A 15982-nucleotide genomic window follows, 5' to 3' on the forward strand; every position below is an offset into this window, starting at 1 on the left:
AGTGCATTGACCAGAGGAAGGTATTGGCTGGAAGGAGTAAATGTGGGTAATTATTTCATGAGCTGAGGCCATAGGATCCATACACTGTTCTAGCATCACTGCCACACAGAGACCAGTTGGTTCAATAGCTGACACTGATTGCATTTACAAAAGTAATCCAGTCATTGGTACTGATGGCCAGTCGACTTGTTCACAGAGTAATACTGAAAGAGTGGGTGCACCAATAGAGTGGGGGAACTGCCATTAAGTTATAGCTCTATCTGACCTCTTGTGTGGAAACACAAAATCCCATGAAAAGAATATAGGTTCCCAGAGTCCTGTCTGAAACTTGCAGTTGTTATCATTAAAACAGGCCAGGAAACAAGGGTGAGAATAAATGTAATTTCTTATCACTATAGTTGTATTGCTAATATTGTTCATTTAATCCATTTGTGTTGATCCATTTCTATTGATTACTTCCTTACAGTTCTCTATATTGGCCCAACGTTTTATTTCATTATGTTTATTTCATTACAGTCTGTTGAGATTGATGTACAGAGTGATCTTGGGTCCAAGTCCATAGCTCCCTGGAACTGGCTACGCAAGTAGATACGGTGTTAAAGAAAGTGTATGGCATGCTTGTCTTCATTGGTTGGGGCATTGAGTATAGGAGTAAGGAAGTCATGTTATCGTTGTATAAAACTTTGGTTAGGCTGCACTTGGAGTATTGTGTGTAGTTCTGGTTGCCCGATTACAGGACGGATGTGGAGGCTTTGGAAAGGGTAAAGAAGAGGATTACCAGGATGTTGCCTGAATTAGAGGGTATGAGCTATGAGAGGTTGGACAAACTTGGGTTGTTTTCTCTGGAACGTTGAAGGCTGAGGGGTGACCTGATACAGGTTTATAAAATTAGGAGAGGCATAGATAGGGTAGACGGTTAGAATCTTTTTCCTCGGGTAAAAGATGTCAAATACTAGAGGACATGCATTTAAGGTGAGAGGGGCAAAGTTTAAAGGAGACGTGTGGGGTAAGTTTTTTTACACAGAGAGTGGTGGGTGCCATGGAACAGGCTGCCAGAGGTGGTGGTGGAGGCAGATACAATGGTGGCGTTTAAGTGGCTTTTAGACAGGCATAAGAATATGCAGAGAATGGAGGGATATGGATCAGAAGAGATTAATTTTAACTTGGCATCGTGTTCGGCACAGACATTGTGGGCCGAAGGGCCTGTTCCTGTGCTGCATTGTTTTACCTGCTTTGGCAAATTGGTTGTTACATTTCCTGCAAAGTGACAGCGGTCGGACTTCAAAAGTACCTTGTCATCTCGATGTCCAAAGCTCATGAAAAGTCAGTGTAGAAACACAAGTCTTTCTTTCTTAAGTATACTTTATTCACATTTCATCACCTTAGGCTGTTCTTCTCTGTTGATTACATCTCTCTTGCTGACGTTCAATTGGAACTAAGATTGGACAGATTAAATCTGTAAAATCAGTGCTTTTTATCAAGTCAATTTCATGAAAGTATCTCATATTTTCTATTAGCCGGTCCCTTGAGATTAAGAATGATCTGCTTCCACATCAGTTCTATGGGTTCTGATGAGACCAATGAGCGACACTTAGATTCTGCTACAGGTATAGCAGGAGTGCTTGGTGGGACAAGCAAGTAGATGGTATGAGAGGTGATGTACTTCTTCTGCCATTTAGACTATGCTTCCTCTTGCTCCTGCCGAAGAAATTCAAAGCTCTCATTGGATGCTCCTTCTACATTTTGATTGGTCATGGGCCAGGGATTCTCATGAGTCAGTGATGTGTTATCTTTTCTCAAGGAAACTTTGAGATCGTCCTTGAAGCACTTTCTCTGTTCTCCTGGTAACCTGTTGCTCAGAGTAGCACTCCTGTTATGGGAGTCTGACGCTGGGCGAATGAATGAAGCAGCTTGCCCTTTGGAAATCACTGGGTATAATTACAGCCTCATTTCTGGGGGTGCTGGTCTGGGAGTGGAGGCAGGTCTTGCTTTGCCTATCCTGCCGGTGTATTTGGAGGACGTTGTGGAAACATATTTTGTTGGTGGTACACTTTTTATTGAAGAATTAATGTCTGGCACTACTTAAGGATGGCATCACCTTCCGTGCAGATCATGCTGTATTGTCACACACACTCATGTAGGCATTAAATTTAGCAAGAATTAATAAGGTAACAAATCATCAGTGCTCAGTGCCAGCATGGAGACCGCTGCTTCTTTTGGAATCTCTCCATTATTAGAAGAAACACTGCAAGTGCATCTTTATCATACTCTGGTTTGCGTTCCATGGCCCATGCAAGAAGGAGGCGTGATTGTGGCTTGGAACTTCTGCTGCCTTTAGTTAAGTTAGTCGGGGTGTTCTGTGCAACATTCTTAACTGCAACACATCCAGGCAAAGCTGACGTGAAAACTATCAGGCAATTTTCATAACATGTCATTACGTCTATGTAAGACACACTGATGCCAGAAGGAGTGGGAACTCATAGAGAATGAGACAACAGCTAAGCTGGTTAATGGTTAGTTACACTGGTTGACCTATAGGTTAACCAACCAAGGTTATGTTTGGTTAACAGGTTGCTCTCGGTTTCACATTTTTCATATTTCTGTAGATTATAGGAGGCCATTTGCCCTATTGAGTCTATACTGGTTCTTGGAGCATTTCCATGAGGTCCATTCCCCACCTGCTGCCCACATCTAGTTCCTTAACCTGTTCTCTCACACATGCCCATTAACACCGCACTGATTCTCCCACTACCTACCTACACTGAATGTCTCTGGGATGGGCGAAGAAACCAGGGCACTCTGAACACCTCAGTTGGTGATGCTTTTATTCTGCGTGCCTCTGGGATTAGGAAAATCACCCAGCTTTCCCACTCTTGATTGTCATCGACGAGCCTTGTTGTGATGAGGCAATGCTGTGATGCTCTCCAAACTGCGCAGCCTGCCCAGCTGAGTTGCATTTGAAGACAAGTTGTGTGTTGACAATCCTCAGTAAGCCAGGGTGAACAAATGAGTGGAGCCACTGGGAACAATCCATTGTACAGTGAACAATATCAATTTACTCAGAAGAGAGTCAACCTAAAGAGTGGAGGAAACAGAACCTTATGACCAAAACTACAGTAACTTCTCCCGATAAAAGGCATTGAGTATAGAGTTGGGACGTTATGTTGCAGTTGTATAAGTCGTTGGTGAGGCCGCACTTTGGTCACCCTGTTATGGGAAAGACAAGCTTAAACTGGAAAGAGCGCAGAAAAGATTTACGAGGATGTTGCCAGGACTAGAGGGCCTGAGTTATAGGGAGAGGTTGGCCAGGCTAGGTCTTTATTCCTTGGAGCGCAGGAGAATGAGGAGTGATCTCATAGAGGTTTATAAAATCATGGGGGGCATAGATAAGGTGGATGGTAACAGTCTTTTCCCCAGGGTAGGGGAGTCCAAAACTAGGGGGCATAGATTTAGGGTGAGAGGGGAAAGATTTAAAAGGGACTTGAGGGGCAACTTTTTCACACAGAGGGTGGTGAGTATATGGAATGAGCTGTCAGAGGAAGTGGTTGAGGCAGGTATAATTTAAGAAACACTTGGATAGGTACATGGAGGGGCGGGCTTAGAGGGATAAGGGCCGAATGCAGGAAATTGAGACTAGCTGGGTGGGCGCCAAGGCCGGCATGGCCTCGTTGGGCCGAAGGGCCTGTGTCCGTGCTGTATTTCTCAATGACTCTATGACTCTAAAAGCAGGATAATTTCTCTAGATAAGTGCAATGAGTGGAGGAAAGGTATATAAAAAATCATGCCCACAAAATCAATTCCAGTCACTTTCTTCAAAAAGATCACTGGCTTGCAATGCCTACATGGGTGAAATGTTGTCCCTATTACATGAGATCCTGGCATTTTTGTAGGTTTGAGAGAACACTGCCTGCAATTCCATCCACGTTTCCTTAAGGCTCCCCACAAAAGGCCCAGCGACTTGCCCACAAATCAAAGCAATTTATCAAGATCATTTTTATATTGATTTCCAGTGTTTTAGTGACAGGGCAGAGCTGGCACTTACTGCTCGTATCCAGTTAGCCTGAGAAGGTGATGGGGCACCTCTTCAAACCACTGTGGGGCACTGCTTTGGTTAGCAGAAAGAAGTGCAGCATATCTGTCATTGGTAGGTTGGATAGAGCGTGTAGTACCGGGACAAATCGAGCTGGCTGTGGGCAGGTGAGTCTGAAGGGATGAGTTGAGTACCAAAGACCAGGTACTTGGGACCTCAGTGGTCACATTCGCTGAAGCTAAGTCGATGCTGAGGCCTCTCTACATCTGTCCAGATGAAAGGTCTCGACCTGAAATGCCGATGGTCCATTTCTCTTCACAGCTGCGGCCTGGCCTGCTGAATTCCTCCAGCATCTTGTGTGTTGCTCCAGATTCCAGCATCTGCAGTCTCTTGTGTCTCCTCTCTGTACCTTGCTGCCTGACCTCAGAATCAGAGCCCCAGGATGATTGATCTAATACACCCAAACCAGATTAGTATGGGCATGGTGAGAGTGTGGGTGTGGTGAGTCCAGGACAACAGTGTGTTGTTTTTAGGGCTTTATGAAAAGCATTTGAGGGGATGATTGTTTGGATCTCATCATCTACCTCGTTGTGACCTTCCACCTTATTGTCTACCTGCACTGCACTTTCTCTATAGATGTGACACTTTACTCTGCATTCTGTCTTTACCTTGTACTACCTCAATGCACTGTGTAATGAATTAATCTGTATGAATGCTATGCAAGACAGGTTTTTCATTGTACCTTGATAAAAGTGACAATAATAAACCAATTCTAATTCCAATTCCAAAAAACAGCTGAAACCTCAACTGTATTTTTAGATGGCCAATTATTTCTGGTAACCTCGGCAGAGCAGTGCTAAGTTGTCAGTGTTTGCTAGGTGTGATTGTTCTTACATGTGTGATAACTATTTCACAGGTCAGCATCATTTCTTCACTTCCTCTGCCTTCACCTGTCCTTCACCCCCCACCCAGGGTCCGCGTAGTCTGCAACCAGCCAAGCATTTCTAAGCACGCATTCTTTGTTGAAAGTCTGGACAGTCCCATTTTCTGCCCCTTTGCCTTCTGATGAGAGGCAGATATCGCTCGATTCCCCAAGCCATTTCTCTACATCTGTAGAACTAGATGGGGAAGGCATTGAAATTATTCAGTGGTCGCCTCCCCACTCCTATAACAAACCAACCACACACATTGTTGAGCTCAGCAAAGGATAGAAAACTCATTTTATCAATGGCTATTTTATATTTTCACAGGGAATTGCAGTAAAGCCAATGTATTCAATGGGCTATGCTTTGCTTCTGCAAGTGCAGTTACTCCCATCTTTTTATAGAGTAATGAGTGGCTTATTGAGTGTATAGATGCACCATAGAGAGCATCCTATCCAGATGCATCACGGCTTGGTATGGCAACTGCTATGCCCAGGACCACAACAAATTGCAGGATTGTGTACAAAGCTCAGTCCATCGTGAACACCAGCTTCCCCTCCATGGACTCTGTCTACACTTCCCACTGCCTCAGGAAAGCAGCCAACATAATCAAAGACCCCTCCTGTCCCAAAAATTCTCTCTTCTCCCTTTTTCCATCAGGCAGAAGATACAAAAGCTTGTGAACACTCGCTGCCAGGCTCGAGGACAGCTTCTATCCTGCTGTTACAAGACTATTGAACGGAACCCTTTTATGATAAAGATGAACCCTTGACCTCACAATCTACCTCGTCATGGCCCTTGCACCTTATTGTCTACCTGCACTGCACTTTCTCTGTAACTGTAACACTATATTTTGCATTCTGTTAATGCTTTTCCCTTGTACTACCTCAAAGTACTTATGTTTCGAAATGATCTGTATGAATGGCATGCAAAACAAAGTTTTTCACTGTGTCTCAGTACATATGATAATATTAAACCAATTACTAATTTTCCTCTTGCTCTGGAGTCACCTACACACAGTAGGTCAAATGCTCACTCTGAATACTTGAGCAGGTGGTACAAGCTGAAACCACAAAGCAGTCCTGTAGGAATACCACACAGTCAGAAGTGCTTCTTTCTACTGAATCATTAAACTTAAGCCTCACCTGCATTATCTTGTGGATATTAAAGATTTCCCCTAGAAACACCACCAGAGAAAATTTAGGAGAGTTTATCTCATAGCATCTTGTAGTGCAGAAGTTCTCACTTTCCATCAAGATAACAGTGAGCGCACTTCAAGGGTAACTTAGTGGCTGAGAAACATGCTGGGGAGTTACGTTATTCAAATTTTGTGTGATGGTGGACTTGCAGTGAAACGGGTAGTCACTGTCAGTCTTGATACGTTACAGAGATAGTTGTGTTTCATTCCTGGACTACTGCTGGACTTTACCCATGTGATCTCAGCTCCAGGCCGATGTGTGACACAAGTAAACACCGTTGCAATGGAATACACCAGAAAGCACTTTGGGTTACACCACAGCAGACTAACTTTGAGTGTTGACAGAATAAGATAAGGAATTTAATGGTTTTAAGAGAAATCGCTTGTTTGTGAACACAGTATCTGTGTGTTTTCAAAGTCAGCCTTCCCCTTCCTCCCCTCCACGAACCTTTGAGCCAACCAACAGATGGTGTAAAGGTTCATCATTGAGTTCATCATTCACCACCACCCCAATCGTCTGCTCCTGAGGCAGAGCGCAACTGGGCTTCTACAAGGAAAGGTTGGTTTAAGTCATTGCATTTTTTAATAATGCATTTGTTGATAATTGCCTTTATGTGGGAGCGCATTGACTTTCAATTACTTCATACAGTAACGTTACACGCTCTGTTGAAAAATAGTCAAAGTGAATGTGTTAGTTTGCACAATGGATCCAGCTGTTGATTGGTTTAAATATACTGAAAGGCCTTAGACCCATTGAATGAGCAACCATCAACGTTGCTTTACCTGTGGTACAATTGAGAGGTCATTGTGCTTATTTTGCTTAATTTGAGGAAGCAAGGGCAAGACCCTCAATGCTAGGACTTCACCAGGGTTCCATTGAATAATTATGATGAGATCGCTGTGGCGGTGTTGAAAGTCCACTATTGTAAGGTGGTGGAAACTAGAAAGAGGTGGGGTGCATAAATTAAGAACCCGGCGTATTGGAGTAAATGTGTTAACATGGGTGAAAACTGGATGTCATATAGAAAACAATGAGCTGGAATAAATGGGTCCTTTTCAGGCTGGAGGGATGTAACTAGTGGAGTACCCCAGGGATTGGTTCTTGGCCCTCAGTTGGTTGCTATTTACATTAATAACCTGGATGAGGGAACGAAATGTAAGGTTTGCAAGTATGCCAAAAATAGGCAGAAGGGCATATTGTGATGAGAACATTGTGATTCTGCCGTAGGATACAGATAGATTGAGTGATTAGGTGAAAACCTGGCAAATGCAGTTTAATGTGGGGAAGTGTGAGGTCATTCACTTTGGTACGAGGAATCAAAAGGCAGATTATTATTTAAATGGAGGGGGGCTGAAAATAGAACATAGAACACTACAGCACAGTACAGGCCCTTTGGCCCACAATGTTGTGCCAGCATTTTATCCTGCTCTAAGAGAGAGGGATCTGGGTGTTCTAGTGCATGAATCACAAGAAGTTAGTAGGCAGGTCCAACAGGTAGTTAAGAAGGCAAGTGAAATGTTGGCCTTTATTCTGAAGGGGGTGGCGTTTAAGAATAAAGGGAACTTTTGTTACAGTCTACAGGGTGTTGCTGAGGCCACACCTGGAATGCTGTGCACAGTTTTGGTCCTCTTACCTAAGCATTGGAGGCAGTCCAGAGGACATTCACCAGGCTAATTCCTGGGATGAGAGTTTTCCTATCAAGAGAGGTTAGACAGTTTGGGTCTGTATTCTTTGGAGTTTGGGAGAATGAGGGGTGAACTTCCTCAAACATATAAGGTCCTAAGGGAGCTTGACAGGGTAGATATTGAGATGTTTTCATCAGTGGGAGAGTCATGAATAAGGGCTAGTGGGAAGATCATGAACAAGGGGATATAGCTACAAAATAAGGGGCCAGTCATTTAAAACTGAGGTGCATAGACCTTTCTTCTCTCAGACAGTAGTGAATCTCTGGAATTCCCTGCCCCTGAGGGTGGTGGAGACCAGATCATTAGATATATTTAGATGTGAAGATTGTTTTGTTTCAGAAACTGAATGAAAGCAATCAAATTTCAAAGGAGGTTTAGGAGGAGTTAAAACTCCTCAGTTACCAAGGGGGGGAGTTGAAGTGTAGGTCAGCTGTGATCAAATGGAGTGGTAGAGATGGAAGTGCGACCAGCTGGGCCATGGCTGACATCGCTTCAACAACTGAAAGGGTTGAATGGTCTTTTCCTGTTCTGTCTGGACCATGGGTCAGGAGGAGGAGGATCCAACTACTGCCAGTAAAAGACCCTGAGTGGCCTTGAACTGCAGAGGTCCTGTTTGACTTGTCTGACAGTGGAGTGACATTTAACCACATTGATAATGCAGGGCAGATTCTGGAATATTGGAGCACATAGGCTAATACATCTGTTACACATCTGTCTCAATTGCAATTCCTATAATTTTTCATGGCAGCTGGAAACACTCAACCTCGGGCATGGAGGGAATATGATTAAACTCCAGGAATTCTTCCCAACCTCTTATGGAGGTGGAAATTCTAGTGGGTCTCAGAGACTTTAATCTCACAGAAAACAGCCTTCCCTATGTGGGGATATATCCAGTGGAGGTATACAGCATGGAAACAGGCACTTCAGCCTACCAAACTCCACCAATAAGTAGTGGACTCAAGCCCAATACAGCATGGGCACATCCCTCCCCACCATCGGAAGTATCTGTAGGAGGTGCTGCCTCAAGAAGGCAATGTCTATCATTAAAGATCCCCACCATCTGGGCCATGCCATCTTCTTGCAGCTACCATCGGGCAGGAGGTATAGAAGCCCGAAGTCCCACACCACCAGGTACAAGAACAGCTAATTCCCTTCAACCATTTGGTTCTTAAACCACCCTGCACAACCTTAATCACTACCTCAGTAGAGCAACACTATGACTACTTTGCACTGCAATGGATTTGGTTTCTCTTATTCTAATTGTGTTCTTTCTAGTAAAAATTGTGTTTAATATGTTTTTCTTTTGAATGTTGTGTAAGTGATGCTATGTATGTACCTGTGATGCTGCTGCAAGTTTTTCATTGCACCTGTGCGTACATGTACTTGTGCAGATGACAATAAACTCGACTTTGGTTTTTGACTTTGACTTTAACAAATGTTCTCGAGCCATCAACCACCCATTTACATCAATCCTACACTAAAAGCTATTTAATTCTTCCAACATTCCCAACAACTTCCTTAGATTCCACCACCCGCCTGCATACAAGGGGCAGTTTACAGTGGCCAATTAACCTACTAACCTGCATGTCTTAGGGATGTGGGAGGAAACTGGATCATCCAGGGAAAACCCACAAGGAGAACGTGTGAACCGCACACAGACAGCGCCCGAGGTTAGGATTGGACCCAGGTCACTGGTGCTAAGAAGCAGCAGCCCTACTCGCTCTGCCACTGACCATTCTAGTGGGAAACACAGTCTAACATGGTTGTGATTCCAGCGATTACATCAATGGTGGGTCTGTCTGTGGGTGGGATGGATGGAAGGGGTTGTTGAATGAACTGGGAACATTGAGAGAATGGATAAAGACTCTTTACCTGGGAGCTTTAGCGGTGAGCTGACCCTGAGATCTATCAATCCACAACTGCAGGCAATTGTGGCTTTGGGAGTCTGAGCCACTCAGTTGTGTGTCGGAAGTCTGCCACACGTTCCCTAGGGCCCTGGCAATTTTTGTAAGTCACCAGTGACTCCAGCTCAAAACCTGGAGAGCTTCCTGACTTGAGGGGTTGGTTATTTACTGGTGAACTTTCTTAGTATTGGTATTGGCTTATTATTGTCACGTGTACTGAGATACTGTGAAAATCTTAGTTTTGCAAGCTCTCCATACAGATCGATTCAAAACATAAGTACTTTGAGGTAGTACAAGGGAAGAGCAGAATGCAGAATATAGAACATAGAACACTACAGCACAGTACCGGCCCTTCGGCCCATAATGTTGTGCTGACATTTTATCTTGCTCTAAGATCTATCTAACCCTTCCCTCCCACATAGCCACCTATTTTTCTATCATTCATGTGTCTATCTAAGAGTATATTAAATGTCCCTAATGTATCTGTCCCTTCAACCTCTGCCGGCAGTGCATTCCATGCACCCACCACTCTCTGTGTAAAAAACTTACCCCTGACATCCCCCTTATACCTTCCTCCAATCACCTTAAAATTATGTCCCCTCATGTTAGCCATTGTTGCCCTGGGGAAAAGTCTCTGACTGTTCACTCGATCTATATCTCTTATCATCTTGTACACCTCTATCATGTCACCTCTCATCCTCCTTTTCTCCAAAGAGAAAAGCCCGAGCTCGCTCAACCTATCCTCATAAGAGATGCTCTCCAATCCAGGCAGCATCCTGTTAAATCTCCTCTGCACCCTCTCTAGAGCTTCCACATCCTTTCTATAATGAGGCGACCAGAACTGAACACAATATAGTCTTACAATTACAGAGAAAGTGCAGCACGGATAGACATTAAGGTGCAAGGGTCACGACAAGGTAGATTGTGAGGTCAAGAGTTCATCTTTAACATACAAGAGGTCCATTCAAGAGTCTTGTAGCAGTGGGATAGAAGCTGTCCTTGAGCTTGGTGGTGTGTATTTTCAAGCTTTTGTATCTCCTGCGTATGGAAGGGGGAAGAGAGAATGTCCGGGGTGGGAGGGGTCTTTGATTCTGTTGGCTGCTTTTCTGAGGCAGCAAGAAGTACAGACAGAGTCCATGGAGGGGAGGCTAGTTGAAAGTTGCAGGTGATAACAAAATCAAAGGTATGAGAATGGGTAGGAGAATTTTGTTGTGTTAGCGATAATCTTGTTAGGATTGTCAACAGCTTAGGGCACTCCAACTGTGAATGGAAAATGGATGGATCTGTTGTAGCTGGTCGCGGCGCGTTTCTGAAGGAAAACTTGGAGACGAGGAGGTTGAGTTCGAAAGCACACTTTACTTCACAGAACAAAACGTGCGTCCCCAAAAGTACCTGAGAGCCTCTCCGGGCCCACGTGGGGCGGACCTGACGTGAGGTCCCCGTCGGAAGGCCCGCCCCGCGGTTCGCTCACGACACGCTCCTGTGCGTCTGCCCACGGCTGCTGATGGCGGTTCGAGTCCCGTGTGTACGGGCCGCTACACTGTACAAATTTCGGATGGGGTGACCTTTTTTCCTTTCAGTTTTCCTGACTTCTGACTCCTGAGTGGGTGCCAAGCTAAACTACTCCAGGATAGTAATTGAACAGACGGAAAAGCCCAGGCTGGCACAGGACTTTATTGCAACAGTCCCACATTGTCAATATTAAGCCAAAGCCTCTTCCACTAAAACTCCTGGAGACATGCATTCCTCTGATTCTGGCCTCATGCCTGCCCCCTGTTGTCATCTCCATTTAAATGCTAAACTCTGGAATCATGCTGAATCTCACCAAAGTTACCCCCTTTTAAGATGCTTCTACCTCCACAGGCAAACCTCTGAATATCTGCCTTAATATTTCCTGGTGTGGCTCGGTGTTAGATTTTGGTCGATGACGCTCCTGTGGGAGCCCTGGAGATGGGTTACTACATTTTAAAGGCGCTATGTAAATGCAGGTCTTTGCACTGCGATCGGCTGCCAGGACAGTGTTTGAGGAGAAACCGAGATCTCAGGGCAACATTTGGGGTTCATTGCACTGCCTGGTTAATGAATCACGTGACACCACCAGGCACATCCCACACAACCTTTCACTGCAGTTAGATGCTCAATGAATGCAAGCAGCCTCATTATCACCTCTGTCAATGTAACCACAGTTTGAAATCCAAGGCTGCATCCATGGATTATACCCTGCCTCTTTCACTTTGATACCATGAGGGACAGATGTACATTGTCTAAGTCAATTGCTCTGAATCCAGGCAGATTTTGTTCTTTGAAATGATGTAGAGAGCTGGCATCACTTTGTTGACCTGTTTCGTTTGACCATTTAGCAGTAAATATTAGTCTGGCATCCAGAAGGTTGCCCTTTGTCGGCATGGACCAGTTGGGCTGAAGGGCCTGTTTCTATGCTGTATTACTCTATGACTAGTAGAGAGCTGGTATAGACATGTAGCTTTAGTGTACAAGTTTGTACAGCCTCCTTTTGCACTGTAACTTTTCTATGATTAATTTCTCCCCTGAAGTGAGCTATGTTCAATTCCTTGACATATTATTCCCTACTTTGGCTGTATCTACCTCTTTCCACTCTATTATATTTCCATATCATATGAGTAAAGACTCTTGATTCACATTTCACAATGGAGATTCTTTCTAAGAAAAACAACCAAAAGACTTTGGACACATTTTTGAGGGAAGGACTCTCTTGTAATTGTTTTGGGGCAATGATTGTCATTTAAACAAATTGAATGAGATAGTTCTTGCATGATTGCACATTATAACAGATATGATCAAGGTAAATCCAGCGAGGTTAAATACAAAGGTCACCAATGTTGGAGCAATTCAGTTCAGGAACGAACAAGGGACTAGAATTGGAAGGGTTCAGAGAACTCAGAAGATTGTTGGGTTAGAGGAAAACAACAGAGATAGGGAGGTATGAGACCTTGGAGGAATCTGAAAACAAGGATGAGAATTTTACTAAAAGATAAGTACTGGCAGGGCTGTTTAGAACCAGCAGTTGCAGTCTCAAGGGATTGGCCATTCAGGACAGAGTTGAGAAGAAATTTCTTCCCCCAGAAGTTAAAGACTCTTTGGAATTCTTTACCCAAGAGGTTTAGTCGCCGAGTATATTCAATGGATATGAAGGGAATCAAGGGATATGGAGTTAGTACCTAAAAGTGGAACTGAGTAAAGGAGCAACCATGAGCTGGCATGATGGGCCAAATGTCCTACTCCTGCTTCTGTTTCTTATGTTCTTACATTTTATTCTTATGTATTATCAGTTCCTCCCATCTGCCAATGAACTTTGGCACAGATCCTGCTCAAGTTTAGAAAGTGATCATCAAAGAGTTTTTTGCAGGCTGTAATTAGTGAGAGTACTGCCTTGGCTATAAAGGGGCTTTCTTTCTCCCCTCACTCCATGAACTTCCTTGTTGCTGGCTCTAGAGCCACCATTACTAATTAGCTGCAGACCTCAATATTGTGTGTTAAAGCATCCCTTTCACCACAGGGTCATTTTCAAACAGATCTCAGTACCAAGCCACACCTAATATATAGGAATAGATGACACAACCTTATGGGTTTGAAAAGGGAAAAAGGGATTTAGAGAAATGTAGAGATTTACGAATAAATAACAGAAATGAGACTGGAGGACAATGACTTCTTCCTGATACAACAGGAAGGGGAATGTAAAGAGAAAGATTCTCTCGGTCTCCCTTCAATGCAGAGTTGGCAAAGGCATACTTTATTTGAGCCCAGTTCGTTATTCTTTTCTCCTTTTTATAATAATGTTACGAAAAGACAAAGGCTGATCTGTCATATGTCAAGGTACTTAGTGGCACTTGTAGTCAATGCCATCCATTTGGTTCTGTTGCAACCAATAACCAATGATACCCACCCAGCATGTTTACTGTTAAGATGAATTTCTCCCTCGAAAGTATTTCTCTTCCAATGGGATGAGGTTAGATGGTCTCAGAAAGCAGTCATTGAGCTCAGCTCATGAGTGGGTGTGAATTAACAAGCTTTTTTATTCACACATCTCTATCACTTCCCTTGCACTTTTAGCCCTATGATTCCCATGATCTATAAGATATTTGTTCAGTGAAAATGGTACAGAAATAGAAAGCACAATTTCACATAAACAGAATTAGAGCAGCAGTAAAGAAACTGTCCTCCTTTTGTTGCTTGAAGGTGGGAGATGACTTGAAACACTCTTTAAGTCAATCAGATACCTACTGAACCACACAGACCAGTAGAAAGAGCTGTGATAAAAATATTACAGGCATTATTTCAGTTAAAATTTAATTTGCAGCATTTCAGCTGCAATATTCAAAAACGACCACTGGCATTAATAAAAGCTCTAATGGAAATATTAGTCTGTGTAAATTGGATTATAAAAATACTGCATTTCAATTGACCTGTTGTTTCCTAATTGTTTATAGCTTTAGTTGTTATTCAGGAGCGTTGGGCAGGATTGCAAAATCATTCAGATTAAAAATAATGGTAAAAATTTGATTGAATTATGCTCCAGACCAGGCGTGTTGTTCGTACATGCAGAATCACATGTAAATGAAACAGAAACATACTGACACAACGGTCTGGGTTTGGAGAATTAATAGGGCTTTGTACTCAGGTCTCGTGAATCACAAGCGCCATCTATTGGCAGTTGCTTATTTAGACACCATTTCAGCCTCAGATTAGGTTGCAATTAGTTCCTGAATTGAAATGTAATGGGGTGATTAAAGGTCTATTCAGAATGATGTGAACAATCCCTATTGGGGGGAAAGGAAAACAGATAGTAATATTTGTTGGGCATAAGCTGATGTTAACAACCAAGACATATGTGTATATTTCTTCCTGCTGCTCTTCTCCACTGCCTCCTCCATCCCACATGGATTATAAAGCTTGAAATTCTATCCCAAAGCAGAGCACTTTTTACCAGCAAAATGCACTTTGGTAAAGTGTAGAGTGCTTAGGTAGGAAATGCACTTGAGCCATAATGGTCTCTAATGCTGGGCAGTGTATGATTGACATTGCTGATGTGATGTCCTTGTGCAAATTCCGTGGAATCTCCAGGGATGTCCCCAGCATCTTTTTCTCAACTTTACAAAAGGGATTCGTCCTGGAAAATGTGAAGTGAAATTTCGTAAACCAAAAAGGTAGGGCAAAATGTATTTTGGGCACTCACAATAATCCCTGCCCTGTGGGGGGTGCCCAGTTCTGTTGGCATGATAACCCATCAGCCATCGGAGATGTGTCATCCCCACTGTCGTCACTCACCTGTCGCTCCAGGGCAAATCTGCCTCAAATCGAACCCCTGCAACTTTGCACCTGATGTGCTCTTTGCACGCATGATCCCACACAAGGGTTAGGATTCCAAGAGCCATGGGCTCACAGCATGTTGCAGGCATTAGAAAATGGCTTTGTTGTATAGACATGCACGAAGCTGGCATTTCTTTCCTTCACCCTCTCCTACCCCAACCCCTCCACCACCCTCCAGAGCTGTTTTAATGCTGGCTTTAAAGCTCAGACAAATTTCTGTTGAGACGCAGACCTAAACATCTCTGCAAGATAAGACAGAAATGTATTTGTTTCCTCTGTTTCCCAAGTGAACATTACCTAAAATGTACAGAGATTCCTTGATTTACAAATGTTCTGTTTGGGTGCACGTCTTCGATTGACAAAGTTATTTTTCAAATATTGAATAGCATGCCACTCTTAGTAATTAGGAATACATTATACTGCAATGCCCATAATACATTTCACCCCACCTTTTCAATTTATGAAATTTCACGTAACAAAACATTTTCCAGGAACCTAACCTTTCGTAAAATCAAGAAATGGCTGTATAGTTTGTTTACAGCATGGTAGTGTAGTGGTTAGCGTAACGCTTTACAGTGCCAACGACCCGGGTTCAAATCCGGCCGCTGTCTGTGAGGAGTTTGTATCTTCTCCCTGTGTCTGCGTGGGTTTCCTCCGGGTGCTCCGGTTTCCTCCCACATTCCAAATATGTACAGGTTAGGAAGTTGTGGGCATGCTATGTTGACACTGGAAGCGTGGCGACACTTGCGGGCTGCCCCCAGAACATTCTACGCAAAAGATGTATTTCACTGTGTGTTTCGATGTACATGTGACTAATAAAGACATCTTTTTTTTCTTTTAAAAAAACAGTGTGGGTTGAGCTATTCAGGTCTGGCAGTAAGCAGCAGCATGGTGG

The 15982-nt window shown here is 43.5% G+C and overlaps 1 protein-coding gene across 5 annotated transcripts in view; it reads left to right on the forward strand.

Annotated features, from left to right (window-relative positions):
• Positions 1-15982, forward strand: part of LOC127582098 (PH and SEC7 domain-containing protein 3-like) — a 336591-nt gene that overhangs the window by 134904 nt on the left and 185705 nt on the right. The window contains exon 1 of one of the 5 annotated variants that reach the window (XM_052037129.1): positions 6691-6710. The exons of the other annotated variants lie outside the window; for them this stretch is intronic. The gene's annotated coding sequence lies outside the window, so the exon portion shown is untranslated. Of the gene's footprint in view, positions 1-6690; positions 6711-15982 lie in introns of those variants that run through there. 5 annotated transcript variants of the gene reach the window in all.

This window comes from Pristis pectinata, chromosome 2, assembly GCF_009764475.1.
Source record: "Pristis pectinata isolate sPriPec2 chromosome 2, sPriPec2.1.pri, whole genome shotgun sequence".
NCBI lineage: Eukaryota > Metazoa > Chordata > Chondrichthyes > Rhinopristiformes > Pristidae > Pristis > Pristis pectinata.